This window comes from Petromyzon marinus, chromosome 22 (genome assembly GCF_048934315.1).
Source record: "Petromyzon marinus isolate PM22_M1 ecotype Great Lakes invasive population chromosome 22, UKy_Petmar_22M1.pri1.0, whole genome shotgun sequence".
NCBI lineage: Eukaryota > Metazoa > Chordata > Hyperoartia > Petromyzontiformes > Petromyzontidae > Petromyzon > Petromyzon marinus.
Window position 1 is genome coordinate 21455983 of NC_133688.1, and position 17024 is coordinate 21473006.

Sequence of the window (17024 nt, forward strand, 5' to 3'; positions counted from 1 at the left end):
AGTGAATGCGAGCTCATGTCCTTGACACCAGGACCTACCGTGGAGCTGATCTGCCCTCTGACCATCGACTTGTCATCTGCAAGATGCGCCTGCCATTCTTCTGCTCCGGTGGTGGGTGTACACCCAGGACCCCATTCCAACCAAAAGTGGCCTGGTCTCAGTTATCTGATGAAAGTTGCAAGTGAGAATTTCATCATCGCCTGCGGCTGGGGTTGGCATCGTTTCCCACTCCTCCTGATGTCGAGGGTAAATGGGCGAGGTTTAGGACTGTGACTCATGCAGCTGCAATGGCTGCTTTGGGTACGCGGTCCAGACCTCCACAGAGACCCTGGCTGACAGAGGAGGTGTTCAGGATGGTTGAGAAAAAGCGACAGGCCCACTGTCATCGGCTACAGAATCCCACGTCAGAGAATGAGGAGGCTTACCGCAGCCTTTGCTCGGAGGTTCAGAGAGCCGTGAGGCGCTGCAAGGATGGGTGGTGGTCGCAGGTTGCTGAGGAGATGGAGTCTGCCTCAGTGGCCCACGATCACAAATCTCTATTTAACTCCATCAAAAAAGTAACCTGCAGCGCCACACCTATTACCATCATTAGGGGAAAAAACGGTGATCCAATCTCCGACCCCCAGGAACAAGGTTTGCAGATTTGCTGAGCATTTCTGTGAGGTCCTGGGGGAGGGAAAATCCCTCAGCCAGGAGAACAACATCGTGGCACAAAGTGAGGATGACCCTGCTGAGGGTGCGGTGCCTCAAATATTTGAAGAAGTCACCCCCTGTGAGTGGCTGGCTGAAGTGCAATCTGTTGAGGAAGTATTGAAGGCGATCAGGAGTCTGAGACCAGGAAAGGCAGCGGGCAGAGATGATCTCCCAAGCGAAATGCTGAGGGAGGGTGGCGTTTGTGCACAGACTGGCCTATATGACATCATAACAATAGTCTGGACCACTGGACGGGTTCTGCAGGATTGGAAGGATGCCCTGGTGGTCCCCCTCTTTAAGAAGGGGTACCGCCCAGACTGTAACAACTACAGGGGCATGTCACTCCTAAGTGTGCCGGGAAAGGTCCTGGCAAGGATTATTCAACATCGCCTTGCCAGGCACGCTGAGGAGAGGCTTGCGGAGCCCCAATGCGGTTTCAGGAAAGGGCGGTCCTGCACAGATGCCATATTTTCTGTCCGTCTGCTACAGCAGAGGTGTAGGGAATTCCAGCAAGACCTACATCGCTGCTTTATTGACCTGGTCAAGGCCTATGATACCATCAGTAGGCCTGGGCTCTGGGTTGTCCTTCATGATGGTGAGCAGGCCCGGGTAAAACTACGTGGCCGGGAGTCCAAGCCATTCCCTGTACACCTTGGGGTGCGACAGGGATGTCCTCTGGCTCCCACATTATTTAACATCTATTTTGACCATGTAGTTCGTGAAGCCTTCAATAGCTGTACCGGGGGAATCTCCATATGGTACAGATATAATGGGAGGCTGATCGATGCCCGGGTGCGGTCAAGGGATGGCTCCCTATTGCTCAACCACGTTATGTATGCCGATTATTTGGTAATAGCTGCTCATTCAGAGGAGGAGTTGGAGACGCTGCTGCTGAGACTGGAGCGTGCCACTAAGAGATGGGGCCTTACCATCAGCCCCACCAAAACTAAGCACCTGCGTGGGTATTTTCTACCATCGGACACTCCACCCCCACAACACCCAATCCGTGATGGGGCAGTTGTGGAGAGAGTGGAGAGTTTCCCATACCTGGGCAGTGTGCTTATGACCGGCTCCAGTTTAACAGCAGAGGTCTCACTCCGAATCAGTCGAGCGGCAATATTTTTTCATCGGTTGCGTAACGCTGTGTGGAAGCTACCTGGTTTGTCGCTCCGCACTAAGCTTCAGGTCTTCTCGGCCACGGTCATTCCCTCCCTTCTCTACGCTTGCGATACGTGGACCCCCCTAATGGAACATCTTCGCCGGTTAGAAACATTTAGGCTGGCCTGCCTACGATCCATCCTGGGTTTAACCAGACTGGATTGTGTGAGGAGCTCACAAGTCCTTGAAAGATCTGGGCAAGGTCCCATCGGTGAGCTCCTCCGGCGGGCAAGGCTGCGATGGCTGGGTCATGTAGCCCGCATGCGCAGCCACCGCATGCCGAAACAGCTTTTGTTCGGCCGGATCGAGGGGGCTAAACGGGCGCGGCACGGGCTAGAGAAGAGATGGAGTGATGTGGTACAGGAGGACGTGGAGCTGAGTGGACTTGCCGATGACTGGTACCAGCGGTGTCAAGATCGGCCTCTGTGGAGGAGGCTCGTGAAGGACGCTACTGGGCAGTTGGAGGTAGTCGCCCTCCAACAACAACGGAGGGCGGAGGAGCGACGCTCACAACAACGAGCGGAGCGCCGGGTGGCTAGGGCACAGCAGGTTGGCACAGTAGGGGGCACAGGTGGTGCATCAGCCAGTCATCTCAGTCATCTCAGTCAGTCGACCCGTGGCACCTGGGTCTGCCCCGTGACCTCCTGCCAGCGGGCGTTCGACACTTCAGGTGGCCTCAAGGTGCACATGGCCTGGCACAAGCGTCGTGGTGACGTCACTGTCACTTAGTGGCGAATGGCGGTTGTTGTATGAGAGTGAGTGTGTGAGTGAGTATATGTGAGAGTGAGTGTGTGTGAGAGTGAGTTTGTGTGAGTGAGTGTGTGAGTGTGTAAGTGTGAGTGTGTAAGTGTGAGTGTGTGTGAGTGTGTGTGAGTGAGTGTGTAAGTGAGTGTATGAGTGAGTGTTTAAGTGTGAGTGTGTATGAGAGTAAGTGTGTGTGAGTGAGTGTGTGAGTGAGTGTGTGAGTGAGTGTGTAAGTATGTATGAGAGTGAGTGTGTGTGAGTGTGTGAGTGTGTAAGTGTGTATGAGAGTGTGTGTGAGTGAGTGTGTGAGTGAGTGTGTGAGTGTGTAAGTGTGAGTGTGTAAGTGTAAGTGTGTATGAGAGTGAGTGTGTGTGAGTGAGTGTGTGAGTGAGTGAGTATATGTAAGAGTGAGTGTGTATGAGAGTGAGTGTGTGAGTGAGTGAGTATATGTGAGAGTGAGTGTGTGTGAGTGAGTATATGTGAGAGTGAGTGTGTATGAGAGTGAGTGTGTGAGTGAGTGAGTTTATATGAGAGTGAATGTGTATGAGAGTGAGTGTGTGCGTGAGTATATGTGAGAGTGAGTGTGTGTGAGAGTGAGCACGTAGAAAATTCTGAAGTTTCTCTCCCTCCATTCTCTCTCTCCCCGCTGTCCCCAGAGGGGGAGGGGGGTTGTGAAGAGATCACGGCCTGGGAGCGGAGCCGAGGGAAGAGAGAGAGGGAGGGGGAGAGAGAGACGGGGAGAGGGGAGATATAAGCTACCCGTCGGAGGCCGTTTGACTGTGGTAAGGGCTGTGTGCAGATGCAGCACTTGTCGTAGTTAACAAAATATATTTTGTTGGGTCTTTAATTTTAAAGGGGGGGGGGGGGGGATTACATAAAGCAAAGCATTAAAAAAACGAAATGATGAACGAAGCAAAGTGCCGACTACACCGAGCATCTTCTTGTTTCCTCTGATCGTAAAAAAGAGAGGGGAGAGCGAGAGAGAGCGAAATGGAGTAGGAAGAGAGGGGGCAGAGAGAGAGGGGGGGCAGAGAGGGGGGTAGAGAGAGAGGAGGGGCAGAGAGGGGGGTAGAGAGAAAGGGAAGGGGTAAGGAGAGCAAAAAATATTTTGTTGGGTCTTTCATTTAAAAGGGGGGGGGGGTTACATAAAGCAAAGCATAAAAAAAGAAAACCTAAATGATGAACGGAGCAAAGTGCCGACTACACCGAGCATCTTTCTTGTTTCCTCTGATCGTAAAAAAAGAGAGAGAGGAGAGAGTGGGAACGGGCAGAGACAGGAAGACGGGGAGAGAGTGGGCAGCGTGAGAGGGTGACGCGAAGAGGAAGGGGTGAGAGCGCGGGACGAGAGAGAAAGTCAAACAGGGAAGGAGGGAGGGGGGAAGGCTAACGTTGCGGCGCGCTCAATTCGGGTCGGAGCGGGAGCGAACGTATGATCGCGTTTGTTTGTTTTTCCATTGTGTGCGTCAACGTGCTCTGTCGGATGGCAGCGACAACTGCAACAGCGGGTTTGTCCCACCGACTGCAAACCGATACAAATAAATGGGAATGTACTGTTATTTTGACGTGGATGGTTTCGTATGCCGATTCGCTGACAGTTTCATCGTCATAATGTGAATGTGCGAGTTGAATTGTGTTTGATGGTCAACGAAGCTTGTCAATGTTGAAGCGTAAATAAAATGTGAAAAAGAGAGAGAGAGAGAGGAGTGAGAGAGAGAGCGCGTGGTGAGTGAGATGAGAGGGAGAAGAGAGGCGGAGGGATGCGCCTTGGACTCCTCTCCGAGTTTCTCGCTCTCCCACGCGGACGCGAGCGTCACGGGGAGGAGGGCGGAGGGGGCGAGGGGAGCAGGAGGAGGACGGGGGAGGAGTGAGAAGTGGAGTGACCAGGACATTGGAATTGCCGCGGCTCGGCGCGTGCCAAGTCCCTGACTCGGGCTGAGCCCATAAATCAGCGACGTTTCCGACTGCAGTCCACACCACGCGCCGCCCCCCCGCGGGCACGGGGAGCGTGGGGAGGGCCGGCGGTGGTGGAGGAGGGGACGGAGTCCCCGGTGGGAGAGACGAGGGGGAGATGGAGGGGGGTCGTGGGGAGACTGGGCGGCAAGTTCTCGCGGGGGGGATTGTGGGAGACGGGGAGAGAGGGGAGAGAGGGGGGGACATCACGAGGGAGACGCACGGGGGAGGGGGCAACGAGACGCGGTAAAGGGACGGGGAGGGGAGTCAGGGCGAGATGGGTGGGGGGTCGGGGTGGAGTTCAGGAGTTACGGGGGGGGTGGGGGGCTGGGTGAGATGGGGGAGTAACGTGCCCCCCCCGTGCCCGCTCTATTCTGGCGGCCCTCACACTGATGTCTTATCGGCGAAAGTGGCCCTCTGCAAATGAGTAAAGAGCACTGCTCTGAACGCAGCTTGATTCTGAATGTGGCCACGAGAAGAAGACGCAAACTCCAAATGTACAGCAGCAGGCGTCAGGGTCGCGATCAAACCCACGACTTCTTGTATACCAGGCGAGGGAGTTAACACCCCACCACCGTGACTCGCGAGACGCCGTCAGGCAGGGAGACCCGTGATGAGTGGGTGATGAGGTGGGCGATGTGGTGGTGGTGATGGAGGATAATGTGGTGGTTGATGGTGATGTGGTGGTGGTCCTAGTATGAAAGCAACAGGGTAATGGAGCAAAGCCTACTGTTGCACTGTACTTACATGATCTCCAATACCTTCACCAACCCGCACTGACTAGCGTGTTGAAGTATGGTCATAACACCCACACAACCACCACAGGCGTGGGATAGGGGCTCTCAAAAACTCTACTCATCCAGCAGTGGATTAGCAAGGTTGATGTCATCTGTTGTGTGTGTTGTGTCCTTGTGTGGTGTTACGTGTGTGCTGTGTAAGTTTCGTGTGTACTGTTCGTGAGGAGCGGTGGCGCAGTAGTTAGCGCACTGTGCAACTGGACCCGGCCACCCGAATTCGATTCCCAGTCACGGACAACGCCGATGACGAATCTGAAACGGTCCTGGGCCTCCATTAGGTCGACTGAGCCTTAAATGAGTACCTGGTGCGGTGCGTAAACATCAGCACTCGGGACACGGAGGTGGCTGGACGTGGTGCTGGCCACCCATCACCTCGAGTGCCGTGCCGGCCTTCATAGGTGCTCGCTAACTGCACTTTCCCCGACAGTCTGTTAAAGGCGAGTGTGTTAATTACTCGTTATTGCTGTAGCGAACTTCACACCGATAAAGAACACAAACGACCTTCACAGGACGGGGCTTGCCCAGCGACAGCTGGCAGCTCGCCAGCAATGGGCCAAGGAAGCCTGGCTTTGCTGATGAGTCACTGAATGTAGAAACCGGTCCGAAGAGTCGCTAAGTGTGGAAATCAATGCGTCTGAATTGATGCACTCCCAGGAGGAAGGCCGCGTGCGGCTGATGGGATGTGTAAACTCTCTTGGAACTGGGATCATTTCTGGACCATTCTATAGCAGAACAACATACTAGACAGGTCACTTGAGATATCGACAAAGCAATGTACAGTACACCATCGGCAACGTTATTTATGAAGAATACGAGCTTAGGTTGTGATCGAGCAATCGAGATTGAAAAGTAATTTCTTTAGAACTGTTGTGTTGAGTTTGTTGTTTAGTTTGTTGTCCTTCCGCCCGCACCTCCGATTAGCGTGGTTGGCTACGTACGGTGCGAAAGAAGTTCAACATAGATAGTTCATAGAACTGAGACTTGCGCGCAGAGAGGTGGAGAGACGCGCGCGATGGAAGTGGCAGTAGTAGCGATGACGATGATGATGACGACGATGATGACAACGATGATGATGACGACGATGATGATGACGATGATGATGACGACGATGATGATTTCGATTTAAAGCTTTCGTGACTGCAATGATTCATCTTCTTTGGTTCTTTCGGTAAAGTCACGTAGAATGAGAATAAAATAATAAATTGATAAAATAAAATAACACAATAATATTCTCACGACGTTTCGGCCACAACACAAGCGGCCTTCAGGTGAAGGGAGCGAGACTGTGGCCGAAACGTCGTGAGAATATTATTGTGTTATTTTATTTTATCAATTTATTATTTTATTCTCATTCTACGTGACTTTACCGAAAGAACCAAAGAAGACGATGATGATGATGATGACGACGATGATTATGATGATGATGACGACGATGATGATGATGACGACGACGATGATGATGATGATGACGACGATGACGACGTTGATGATGATGATGACGACGATGATGATGATGACGACGATGATGATGACGACGATGATGATGAGCCCGGGAGCTCAGTGCCAATGTGGAGATCTGCTGCTGCTCGCCACGACAAGAGAGAGAGAAAGAGAGGGCTTCAGCAGAGAGAGAGAGAAGTCGTGTCGGTCTGCTGTTTCTCGTTCTCCTGTTGAAGGAGCGCAGACCATGCTCAATCGTTTGGGTTGCCTGGCCACAATCGCACGAATGTGACTCGTGTCTTGAACATATCTCAGTGTCTCGATATACTAAACAGTGTATATGTATGTATCTCCATGTGTCTCTCCGAGTCTCTGTATCTCTATGACTCTCTGTGGGTCACACTATCTCTATGAGTCTCTCTGAGTCTCTCTGTATCTCTATGACTCTCTGTGGGTCTCTGCACACTATCTCTATGAGTCTCTCTGAGTCTCTCTGTATCTCTATGACTCTCTGTGGGTCACACTATCTCTATGAGTCTCTCTGAGTCTCTCTGTATCTCTATGACTCTCTGTGGGTCACACTATCTCTATGAGTCTCTCTGAGTCTCTCTGTATCTCTATGACTCTCTGTGGGTCTCTGCACACTATCTCTATGAGTCTCTCTGAGTCTCTCTGTATCTCTATGACTCTCTGTGGGTCTCTGCACACTATCTCTATGAGTATCTCTGTATATCTCTGTATCTACGGATCCACGGTACGGTCCGTAGTTCGAGTCGCATGGCCACGATCGCACTCCTGTGGCTGTGTATTTAAGTTTCCATTTATGAAGAAGAAGCTGTGCGCATCCGCCTGGTGATGTTCTTGACGCGGTCGACGGTTCCACCGCTGCCCTCGAGGAGGAATAGGAGGAGGGATGGCAAACCCATGAGGTGTGTGATTTGTGGGTCTCGGATAAGGAGCTGTTAATTCTGGACGCGCGCGCTGTTCCATTCTGTTCGCCAGCAGCAGCAGCAGCAGCGTTCTTCCGGATCCGGGTAAGATTCTAGGAGGGTGACAGAAGCAGCAGCAGCAGCGCGATCCCAGATGGGGCATTGCGACTTGAGTGGTCGGTGATGGTCATTGTTGAGGTCTCGGTTGATGACGGGTAGCAGATTGTCATTGGCAATAAAACATGAAATCTCCCTTGCACTTTGAGATGATGACACAGAAAGAGGAGCGCGTGGGTTGGAGGCATCACATCGATTTGACACGCGACGAGAAGAGACGATGGCCGATGGATGAGTGGCAGCCAAGTGATGAACTCGTCTGTGGACGAGGAGATGGAGCGATGAGGTCAGCGCGTGTGGAGATGCCCAGTGGATTGTTACATCGCAGGGTTAGGTCTCCATCCAGCAGTGGATTACGTGCGGCTGACGACGCTCTCGAGTGTCTGATTCAGGGGTGGCCTGCACGCGCCTGTGGGCGGAAGCCTCCGCTGGAGGAGGGCGCTGTGGAGGCGCTGCCACAGAACGTGGCAGCGCAGAGCCCGGCGACCCGATTATCTGAACCTGCCCTAAGTTGACTCAGCCTCAAATGAGTGCCTGGTGCGGTGTGTAAGCATCACAACTGGGGAAACAAAGGCGGTCGAGCGTAATGCTGGCCACCCACTCCTTCGCGTGCCATGCTGGCCTTCCAAGGTGCTTGCTAACAGCACTTGCATCAACAGTCTGTAGAGGCTATGAGGGGGATCTTTGTCTTTGTGTGCGCGTACTCTTGTTTGCAACATCTCCCCAAACGCACCCTCCCCCTCGAGCCCTCCCCCCACCACCCCTCTCTTTGAACCCCTGCGTCTCGTCCAACTCTGGTTGTGGTCGGAAGAGCGAACCCCGAGACTGCAGGGAACCTCCAGACACGGAGCCGGGAACCCGGGGGGAGGGGTTCAGGGGGGGGGGTCAGAACGGGCGCGGGGGGGCAGGTTCCCCATCCCCCCCCCAGCAGCAGCCCCGCCTCTACCGCCCAAACCCCCACCACGTGGCGACTTCACGCGGAGCCTCGCACTCACAGAAAGCACAGAGAACACAAAAACAAAGCTCCCCCGTGTAGCCTTAACAGACTGTAGGGGCAAGTGCTATTAGTGAGCACCTATGAAGGCCGGAACGGTACACGAGGGGGTGGGTGGCCAGCACCACGCCCGACCGCCTTTGTCTCCCTAGTGGCAATGTTTACACACCGCACCAGGTACTCATTTGAGGCTGAGTCGACCTAGGGGAGGCCTGAGACCGGTTCAGATAATTGTCACTGGTGTTGGCCGTGAGCGGGAATCGAACCCGGGTCGACCAGGTTCATAGCGCAGCGCGCTAACCGCTACACTATCGCTCCCCACAAACTCACTAACACACACTAACACACAAACACACTAACACACAAACCCTAACGCACACTAACACACAAACCCACTAACACACAAACCCACTAACACACAAACCCTAACGCACACTAACACACAAACACACTAACACACACTAACACACTAACACACAAACCCACTAACACACACTCCTCTCCCTACCCCCATCTGTGTCTGCATCTTCTCTCGCTCACCTTTCCCACCCCCTCCCCCCATGATCCTCCAACCCCCCCCCCCCCCCATGAACCCTCCCCCACTCCGCCCCCGCGGCGCATGGCGACAGGACCCCCGCTCTCGCATCCCCTCGCCGCCACCACCACCGGACCCCCTCGCCGGCCCGGAAGGCCGTAAGCGGGGCCCCCACCCCTCCCGGCTTCATCCCCTCGCCGCAAGCCGAGACCCCGGGGGCGGGGCCCCGGGCCCCGCGCCTTCAAAGCGGCGCGATTGGAAACAGCTGCGGGGCCCGGCAGAGGAGCGGCGTCGCCTTTCATCGCGAGCCGCGACGCAGTCGCCCGCCGCCGCCGCGTTTCATGATTGCATTCCTCGCGAGGAATTCCTCCTCCTGCTCCTCCTGCTCCTCCATGCTGCTGCTGATGATGATGCTCCTCCTCCTGCTGCTCCTCCTCCATACTCCTGCTGATCCTCACGCTCCTGATTCTACTGCTCTTCCTGCTGCTCTTCCTGCTCCTCACGCTCCCGATTCTACTGCTCTTCCTGCTGCTCTTCCTGCTGCTGCTCCTCCCTGCTCCTGCTGCTCACGCTCCTGATTCTACTGCTCTTCCTGCTGCTCTTCCTGCTCCTCACGCTCCTGATTCTACTGCTCTTCCTGCTGCTCTTCCTGCTCCTCACGCTCCTGATTCTACTGCTCTTCCTGCTGCTCTTCCTGCTGCTGCTCCTCCCTGCTCCTGCTGCTCACGCTCCTGATTCTACTGCTCTTCCTGCTGCTCTTCCTGCTCCTCACACTCCTGATTCTACTGCTCTTCCTGCTGGTCTTCCTGCTGCTGCTCCTCCCTGCTCCTGCTGCTCACGCTCCTGATTCTACTGCTCTTCCTGCTGCTCTTCCTGCTCCTTACACTCCTGATTCTACTGCTCTTCCTGCTGCACTTCCTGCTGCTGCTCCTCCCTGCTCCTGCTGCTCACGCTCCTGATTCTGCTGCTCTTCCTGCTGCTGCTCCTCCCTGCTCCTCCCTGCTCCTGCTGCTCACGCTCCTGATTCTACTGCTCTTCCTGCTGCTCCTGCTGCTCACGCTCCTGATTCTGCTGCTCTTCCTGCTGCTGCTGCTGCCGCCGCCACGCGAGCGGGCGAGGAGTCGAGTCGATAGACACCGCGCCAGGGGCGGTGTGGGTGGTTGTGAGGAGGTGGTGAGGAGGTGATGGTGGTGATGAGCGGGTGAGGGGCAAGCTGCAGTGAAGGATGTTCCTGAGGGTGCTGCGCCTGAGCGATCCCCTCTCCAGCGCAGCAACGGCGTCCGATAGACAAACACGCGCACAGCAAGCACGTGATGACGAGCACACACAAAGACAAAAATCCCCCGTACAGCCTTAACAGGCTGATGGGACAGGTGTTGTTAGCGAGCAGCACCTATGTATGCATGTATGTTGAACCTCTTTCGCACCGTACGTAACCGACCGTGTTAATCGGAGGTGCGGGGGAAGGACAACAAACTAAACACAGAAGACAGTTCTCAAGAAATCGGGTTTCAATATCAATTTGTGAAGGTCGGCACGGTACATGGAAGGGATTGGTGGCCAGCACCACGTCCGGCCGCCTTTATCTCCCCAGTTGTAATGTTGTACACATCGCATCAAGTACTCATTTGAGGCTGAGTCGACCTAGGGGAGGCCCAGGATCGGTTTAGATATTGCCACCAGTGTTGGCCGAGAGCACTGGGAAGACAAAGGCGGCGGGGCATGGTCCTAGCCACACCGTCTCCTCGTGTGCCCTGCCCGCCTTCATAGGCGCTCGTTACTGGCCCTTGCCCCAACAGTATGTAAAGGCTATACGGGGATCTTTGCATTTTTCTCTCCCGGGCTGCAGGACGAATCGGCTTCACATCGGCGCTTTTACATCCACGGCAATAATCGTCACCATCATTACCATAATAGACATCAAGATCATCGTCAATCTGAATCATCGTAAACGAAAACTATAAACTAAACTTTTTTTTTATTTTACCGGGCAAGGCCCACAGCTACGTTTCTCTTTTTCAGAAGCGACCTGGCCACAAATGAAATCCCGACGAAGCGCCCAATCACGTGGAAATTCCTAGCAGCTAAACCCTCTTAAACGCACGTTTCTAAATGTGGAGGGAAACACAGAGGAGCCGGAGAAAAATCCACGCGACCACGGGGAGAACACGCAAATTGCAAATAAACCGGCGTCAGGGTCGGGATCGAACCAGTGCCGGATGATCCTAGCAGCACAAGTAGCTACAGATGCTACGGGCCCCGCACTTTCAAGGGCCCCGCGCTAAATGATTTCAAGCTATCAATTCCGGTTCAGTGATTCTGCACTTGCTCTATTACCATAGAACTATACTGCCTTCAACTTTTATGAACGACTGGGTGTTTAAGGTTAGCGATTTGTCATTATCTGGCTGTATAGCAAATGAAAAAATACAATTACTCTACTGTGCAAGTAAAAAACGTGTGTTTTAGTATTCACGTGTTTTTGATTTAGGGCCTCTTTATAACGTATGCTACAGGCCCCGCACTCGCTTAATCCGGCACGGGGTCAAACCTACAACCTCCTCTATACCAGGCGAGCAAGTTAACATCTCGTCCATCGCGTCAATAGTCTTGCGTTACTCCAAGCATCGCCATTGTTGTCACGGTCCCGAGCAGAGTGTCCGACTCTCTGCGACTCCTCTCTGCGACTCTCTGCGACTCCTCTCTGCGACTCCTCACTGCGACTCTCTGCGACTCCTCTCTGCGACTATCTGCGACTCCTCTCTGCGACTCCTCTCTGCGACTCCTCACTGCGACTCTCTGCGACTCCTCTCTGCGACTATCTGCGACTCCTCTCTGCGACTCCTCTCTGCGACTCTCTGCGACTCACTGCGACTCCTCTCTGCGACTCTCTGCGACTCCTCTCTGCGATTCCTCTCTGCGACTCACTGCGACTCCTCTCTGCGACTCTCTGCGACTCCTCTCTGCGACTCCTCTCTGCGACTCCTCTCTGCGACTCTCTGCGACTCCTCTCTGCGACTCTCTGCGACTCCTCTCTGCGACTCCTCTCTGCGACTCCTCTCTGCGACTCTCTGCGACTCCTCTCTGCGACTCTCTGCGACTCCTCTCTGCGACTCCTCTCTGCGACTCCTCTCTGCGACTCTCTGCGACTCCTCTCTGCGACTCACTGCGACTCTCTGCGACTCCTCTCTGCGACTCTCTGCAATGGAAACCCAGAGGCAGATGTCCGTCTTGGGGCACTTCTTACAATGCTCCTCTAGTCGGAGTACGCAGAATATATCTGATTGCTTAATATCATAATGAAATGCCGAGATAATATGTACAGTATTGTGAGGTTTTTTAAATATATATTCTCGAGGATTTAAAGAATATTCTGACGAAATAAATACGTTGATAATTATCGATTATAATCGGTGCACAACTTTTTTTTTTATTTGGAGCGATTTTAAATGAACCTAAGTGTTCATTATTGCCACTTCTTCGGTGTAGCTACGTATCATCATTATGATTACATGTTTATCGTCTTCTTCCGTCGTTTCCATGCAATGTGTATTCGTGACACGGACAATCCCGTGTCACCAGTTACCCAGCTAGTTTCGGTGGCGACGGCTCGCATCAGCCACTAACAACAACAAGATAGTTACTTTTTGATTTAAAGCTTTCGTGACTGCAGGGATTCATATTCTTGGTTCTTTCGGTAAAGTCACGTAGACGGGAAACAATAAAATAATACAAATATAAAACAATATAATTCTCACGACGTTTCGACTGCAACACAAGCAATCATCATCAGGTGTGAAAACTACAGCAATAAAATTGTATTGGTTTATATTTTTATTATTTTATTGTTTTCTATTTTTATTATTTAATTGTTTTATATTTTTATTATTTTATTGTTTCCCTTCTACGTGACTTTACCGAAAGAACCAAAACGAATTCTTCTGCCGTAGCTGATCACTATTTCAACGCTGTGGGTGATCACGATATAATTTTCTCCGATACCAAGGTTCTTTGCAAACCCACGGGTTTTTATCAGAGATTTGTTCACGAGGCAATTCAGATCTACAAACACAGACACAATTTCAACCGAGAAGATGGTTTCAAATTAAGCAACCATTGGAAAGATGTTCTAAATCGAACCAAACATTAAACTAATTTTCAATGGTACAGTATATTTTTCAAGTAGTGGTACCCCAAACTTTCGCAGCTCTTAAAAATTCCCTTTTCACACCATCAATAGGTAAACTCCCCCTCCCCCCCCCCGCGCCAAACGGCAAGTGCACCCGCACGTATACCACCTCTATGCTAAGTCGGCCAATCAAATGCTAATTTTTATGCTAATTCCTTTGTCAAGGCACCTTGTTTCCTCGCACACAGCTTAAAGGTCGCGGTCTGAGCGTGGCTGTGTTTCACTCCAGCGCTGTCCTCGAGACAGCCTGATCCCTTCACCTGATGAAGGCCGCTTGTGTTGTGGCCGAAACGTCGTGATTTTTGTTGTTTTATTTTTTACCTACGTGACTTTACCGAATAGAACCAAAGAGTATGGATCCTTGCAGTCACGAAAGCTTTATTATTATTATTGTGTTATTTTATTTTATCAATTTATTATTTTATTCTCATTCTACGTGACTTTACCGAAAGAACCAAAGAAGAAGAATAAGAGAGTTACTGTTGGGGTGGAGAGGCGCCCAACCAGCAGCCAGCCAGGAAACTTGAGGCATCGATGATTTGTAATTGTATTACGGTCACTTTATTCAGTTTCATCATCAGTATAATAATCATAACCATCATCTACATCGAAACCTGTATCATCGTCAACATCACCAGCCATGATTTATCAACTGCTGGATAAAGGCTTCTCCCGCTACGAATGTTGTTGGACGATCACCTGTACGCTCGGCTGATCACTCAACAGACGCTGCCTCCTCCTTCCAATATCCATCCCTCCAAATGAGCATGTTCACGTATGTTTGCACACATCCCATCAGTCACACACACACAGCTTCCTTCTTGGAGAGAAATTGGTTCGATTAAGCAAAGCAACCCCTGTACCGGTTTCGACATTCAGTGTCTCATCGGCAGAAGCAGCAGGTTGGTCACTGCCGGTTTTGTAGCGCAGTGCGCTAACCGCTGCGCCACCGCCACCCACAGGTCTGTGAGGTTGAATGAAAAGCACTGCGAGAAACGGCACGAGAAGATAAACTCGGCCACTGAAACAACGCGGCCCTGCGAGGAGGAGCCCTGGCCCGAGTGGTTCTCTCTCTGGGGCTGCGCTATTGACGGATCTGTTGAGAATCTCAACGGATCTAAGGATTCGCTTTACCCTGAGGCTGCCACGGCCGATGCTCACGATTCACAGTTCGGTTCTGTTTGGATGAGATCTTTGTGAAGAGTACAATGTGCATGTTCAACGATAACCCTCCACCACCCGGCCACACACCCGACCAATTCGAGTTGTCACGCGGGCCACGCGAGACTGGAGTCGCTGTGGAGGGGGGGGGGGGGGGCGAGGCGTCGCGGGGACGCGGGGGGGTGGGGATGCCTCCTCGGCCGCCGCCGCCGCATCCGCTCGGCTCCTCCACGCGCCGCGTGCTCGTGGCCCGCGCGGGGGGGGGGTCCCGAGTTCATCAATCGCCAGCCACCCACACCCCCTGCCCAGCCCCTTCGTGCCCCCCGCCCCCTCAACCCGCACCACCTCTGCCCCCCCCCCCGGTCCCTTCCCCGGCTAAGGTGCTCGGATTTGGAGTCGGAAGCAAGACGAGGAGCTCCGGACGAGAGGAGTCACGACGTGATGGTTCACACACCGCGTGGACATTCACACGTACAGTGCACGAGAAAGTCAAAGATCACCCATGTAGCCTCACAGACTGTTAGGGCAAGTGCTATTAGCGAGTAACACCTAATAAGGCTGCCACGGCGCACGAGGGGGTGGGTGGCAAGAACAACATCGGGCCGCCTTTGTCTCCCCAGGCACTAATTTCAAACTGAGTCGACCTAATGATGGCACAGGACGGGTTTCGATATGCGTCGCGGATGTTGGCCGTGAGTAGGAATGTAACTCGGGATTTTCCATGTTCGTAGCACAGCTACCACCGCTCCCCGCAAGCACAAATACGTACAAACACTGACACACACATATACATACCAGTAAATACCTGCACACACTTGCACACCTGTACACACAGCATGCACACGTGTCAGTAAGCACAAATACGTACAACAACTGCCATTCGCCTCTAAGTGGCGGTGACGTCACCACGACGCTTGTGCCAGGCCATGTGCACCTTGAGGCCACGTGAAGTGTCGTACGCCCGCTAGCAGGTCACGGGGCAGACCAAGGTGCCACGGGTCGACTGACTGAGATGACTGGCTGATGCACCACTTGTGCCCCTACTGTGCCAATCTGCTGTGCTTTAGCCACCCGGCGCTCCGCTCGTTGTTGTGAGCGTCGCTCCTCCGCCCTCCGTTGTTGTTAGAGGGCGACTGCCTCCAACTGCCCAGTAGCGTCCTTCACGAGCCTCCTCCACAGAGGCCGATCTTGACACCGCTGGTACCGGTCATCGGCAAGTCCACTCAGCTCCACGTCCTCCTGTACCACATCACTCTCTCTCTCTTCTCTAGCCCGTGCCGCGCCCGTTTAGCCCCCTCGATCCGGCCGAACAAAAGCTGTTTCGGCATGGGGTGGCTGGGCATGCGGGCTACATGACCCAGCCAACGCAGCCTTGCCTGCCGGAGGAGCTCACCGATGGGGCCTTGCCCAGATCTTTCAAGGATTTGTGAGCTCCAGCCTGGTTAAACCCAGGATGGATCGTAGGCAGGCTAGCCTAAATATTTCTAACCGGCGAAGATGTTCCATTAAGGGGGTCCACGTTTCACAAGCGTAGAGAAGGGAGGGAATGACCGTGGCCGAGAAGACCTGAAGCTTAGTGCGGAGCGACAGACCAGGTAGCTTCCACACAGCGTTACGCAACCGATGAAAAGATATTGCCGCTCGACTGATACGGAGTGAGACCTCTGCTGTTAAACTGGGGCCGGTCATAAGCACACTGCCCAGGTATGGGAAACTCTCCACTCTCTCCACAACTGCCCCATCACCGATTGGGAGTTGTGGGGGTGGAGTGTCCGGGGGTGGAGTGTCCGGTGGTACAAAATACCCAGGCAGGTGCTTCGTTTTGGTGGGGCTCATGGTAAGGCCCCATCTCTTAGTGGCACGCTCCAGTCTCAGCAGCAGCGTCTCCAACTCCTCCTCTGAATGAGCAGCTATTACCAAATAATCGGCATACATAACGTGGTTGAGCAATAGGGAGCCATCCCTTGACCGCACCCGGGCATCGATCAGCCTCCCATTATATCTGTACCAAATGGAGATTCCCCCGGTACAGCTATTGAAGGCTTCACGAACTACGTGGTCAAAATATATGTTAAATAATGTGGGAGCCAGAGGACATCCCTGTCGCACCCCAAGGTGTACAGGGAATGGCTCGGACTTCCGGCCACGTAGTTTTACCCGGGCCCGCTCACCATCATGAAGGTCCTTAATGATCGTTAGCAGGGGGTGAGGGACTCCAAAAGCACGAAGAACAACCCAGAGCCCAGGCCTACTGATGGTTTCATTGGCCTTGATCAGGTCAATAAAGCAGAGATGTAGGTTTTGTTGGAATTCCCTA